Source organism: Pseudochaenichthys georgianus, chromosome 17 (genome assembly GCF_902827115.2).
Source record: "Pseudochaenichthys georgianus chromosome 17, fPseGeo1.2, whole genome shotgun sequence".
Lineage (NCBI taxonomy): Eukaryota > Metazoa > Chordata > Actinopteri > Perciformes > Channichthyidae > Pseudochaenichthys > Pseudochaenichthys georgianus.
In genome coordinates, this window is record NC_047519.1 from 22,111,615 (window position 1) to 22,115,727 (window position 4,113).

The following is a 4,113-nucleotide window of genomic DNA, read 5'->3' on the forward strand; positions in this document are numbered from 1 at the left end:
ATGACACTAAGGTCGGAACGTCGGAACACACTCAATGTAAACATTATGCATTGTAATCTCTCTTTAGTTTTTTCACTATATTATTATATATTAAAACATTTATTAAATAATCCTAGCACTTCTGGATTGAAGTCTTAATTCACTCTTATATTTGCACTAGTGGTAGTAGTCTTACACCCCCATGAATATTTTAAAGCTTTTATCTGATAGTTTGCATGATTCTTTTAACTATGCATAACTCCCTATTTATTAGGTGGTTGTGTTATTTAGTTGAAAAGAATTGTTCAATTTAATTTTTTACAAGATGTAACAATACACAATAAACTCTATAATTATTGAACTTCTCTATCGTAATCTTTTTATTTCATGATTGATTCAATGGAAAATACAAAAAGGAATCACATGACTATGGCCAACATATGTCCAGTGGCGACTGGTCATTAGGGGCAGGTGGGGCACAGCCCCACCTAGTGTCAGCAGAAAGTATTAAAATAATGATTACAACAAAATGCAAAAATAAATTAAAAAATATATAAAATATATTTTAAGATCATGTTTAATCATCTGATTCATCTGAATATTGCTGTTTTAGTATGTGTTCTTCTAATTAGTGTCTACAGTGTGTGCCTATTGAGCTGTTTAGAGCCATGTGGGACAAAACCTGATCCTGCCCCTCCCTCTGACTGTCTAAGTGAACGGTGACTGCAAAAACTACACTGCGCATGCTCAGAGTATTTTCCTATTTAATGTGTGTGGCAAAAAATAATGACCATAGGGGCAAAGTGCTGCCATTCCCACCATACGTCATCTCACATAATTCAGAGCTGATTGGCTGTAAGTACGTGTGCCGCGAAAAGTGTGGTGTGTGAAGAGGAGGAGAGAGAGCTGCAGTGAGGCGTCCTAAAACCAGGAAGTAAGCTGCGCATGGCTTCCCGCCACAAAAAAGCAACGAGATTTCTCCATAGGATTTTAGAAAATAGCTCAAAATAAGATCTGTGGGAAACGTAGCTGTTAGATAAATGTACGTTTTGTTCAGCCGGATAATATCCACATGTCTACCCTACTTTTATCATTTTCGAATCAAAAATCTATTGATTAGATTAGATTTATGATAGACTTTTGAAACTACAAGAAGATAAGGAGGACTTTTACAAAAAAGTAATAGAGATGTTTGTCCAGAAGGATAGGCAAATGGACTTCATCTTCAAGTCAAGGTAAGACTGCAATTTTATTGAAAATGGGATCTTACTAAGAGAGAACAATTCAATATTTAAATGATAAAATTACATTTTTTTGGGTATCCTTCTGTTGAACTGTCTGTTTAAAAGTAATTGAAGCATCAGACAAAAAAAGCTTTTGAAAATAATATTATATTTTGATTTAATATATTTGTAAACCTGAAGAGTCAGTGCCAGTGCCTCACCAGCCATGAACCTCTCTGCAGAAGCTTATATATAGACATCTGAGTTGTTTGTGCCCCACCACTTTTGTACATATAGAAACGCCACTGCATATGTCTACAAACATATACTTGCTTTTACGCCAGGAGAGTAGGTAATGACTATTGACCCTATATGTCAATCAATCAATCAATCAATGTTTATTTATATAGCCCAATATCACAAATGTTACATTTGTCTCAGTGGTCTTCACAGTGTGTACAGAATATCAGTATGACAATACGACACCCTCTGTCCTTAGACCCTCACATCGTACAAGGAAAAACTTCCAAAGAAAACCCAGTTTAAAGGGAAAAATGGGAGAAACCTCAGGGAGAGCAACAGAGGAGGGATCCCTCTCCCAGGACGGACAGACGTGCAATAGATGCCGTGTGTAAATTGAAAAGATAATACATTTGCAACATAGGTAGTCCAAATGTTTGGAAATGCATGTGTGTATAATAGGAAGATGAATCCACGAGGATATCCATCGAGGACCTATGATCCAGGACCACAGCCACGACTCAAGATCCAGCGCTCGCGATCCAGGACACAGGACCGCAGGATCATCCATGACTCCGGATCCCAGCGTATATAGACACCAAAAAGAAAGACATTTGGGGAAGCTGGGTTAATCGGAACATGAGTGTACACGGGTATAGACAGAGAGAAGGAAGAAGTAAGATGTCCCCCGACAAACTAAGCCTATATCAGCAAAACTAGGGGCTGAATCTAATCAGCCCTAACTATAAGCTTTATCAAAAAGGAAGGTCTTAAGCGCACTCTTAAAAACGGATAGGGTGTCTGCCGCCCGAACACAAACTGGAAGCTGATTCCACAAATGTGGAGCTTGATAAGAAAAGGCTCTGGCTCCCATTGTACTTTTAAAGATTCTAGGAACAACCAACAACCCTGCATTCTTGGAACGCAATGCCCTAGTAGGACAGTAGGGTATAATGAGTTCTTTAAGGTAAGATGGCGCCTGCCCATTAAGGGCTTTGTAGGCGAGAAGAAGAATTTTAAATTCTATCCTGTGTTCGATAGGGAGCCAGTGTAAGGCAGCCAGAACAGGAGTAATGTGGTCCCTTTTCCTAACTCTGGTTAGTACACAAGCCGCAGCATTTTGAATCAGCTGAAGCGACTTGATTGACTTCTTAGTACTCCCTGATAATAAAGAGTTACAATAATCCAGCCTAGAAGTAACAAATGCATGGACTAGTTTCTCTGCATCGTTTTGAGGCAAGATATGCCTGATTTTTGCAATGTTACGTAGATGGAAGTAGGCGGTCCTTGAAATTGATTTTATGTGGGCGTTAAAGGATAAATCCTGATCAAATATAACACCAAGATTCCTTACAGTCTCACTGGAGGCCAAATTAATGCCATCCATAGTTAGTATGTCTTTAGATAATTTGTTTCGTAGATTCTTCGGGCCAAGTACAATAACTTCAGTTTTGGTCGTGTTTAACATCAAAAAGTTTAAGGTCATCCACGTTTTTAAGTCCTTAAGGCAGTCTTGAATTTTATTTAGATGATTAATTTCATCAGGCTTGATTGATAAATATAGTTGAGTATCATCCGCATAACAATGAAAGTTTACAGAATGATTCCTTATAATATTGCCTAACGGAAGCATATATAATGTGAACAAAATAGGTCCGAGCACTGAGCCCTGTGGCACTCCATGGCTAACTTTGGTTTGCGTGGAAGATTCATCGTTAACACGTACAAACTGAGAGCGTTCAGATAGATAGGACCTAAACCAGCCTAAAGCAGTTCCCTGTATGCCAACTAAGTGCTCTAGTCTTTGCAATAGGATATCATGGTCGATAGTATCAAATGCAGCACTAAGATCGAGCAAAACAAGAATAGAGACAAGTCCCTTGTCTGAGGCTATTAGAATATCATTTGTGACTTTAACCAGAGCTGTCTCTGTGCTATGATGTGTTCTAAAGCCAGACTGAAAATCTTCAAATAAATCATTGTTTTTTAAGTAATCACACAACTGTTTTGCGACCGCTTTCTCAAGAATTTTTGAGAGGAACGGAAGATTAGAAATAGGTCTATAGTTGGCTAAAACCTCTGGATCGAGGTTGTGCTTTTTAAGAAGCGGTTTTATCACTGCTACTTTGAATGATTGTGGAACATAGCCTGATAATAAAGACATATTCATAATATTTAATAAAGAAGTGCTAATTAATGGAAAAACTTCCTTCAACAGCTTAGTTGGAATTGGGTCTAACATGCACGTTGATGGTTTAGAAGAGAGAATCATTGAATGTAATTGTTCAAGGTTAATGGCTGAAAAGCATTCTAGTTTACTATCTAGTGTAATATTAGAACTTACGATTCCGGGAGCTGTTGATAACACTATACTGGTCGAAGGCAAGAGGTCATTAATTTTGTTTCTAAGAGTAACAATTTTATCATTAAAAAAGCACATAAAATCATTACTACTGAGTGCTAAGGGAATAGAAGGCTCAATGGAGCTGTGGCTCTCTGTCAGCCTGGCTACAGTGCTGAAAAGAAATCTTGCATTATTCTTATTCTCATCTATTAATGAAGAGTAGTAGGCTGCTCTCGCTTTACGCAGTGCTTTCTTATATTCATTGAGAGTAATATGCCAAATTAAACGAGATTCTTCAAGTTTAGTGGAACGCCATATCCTTTCAAG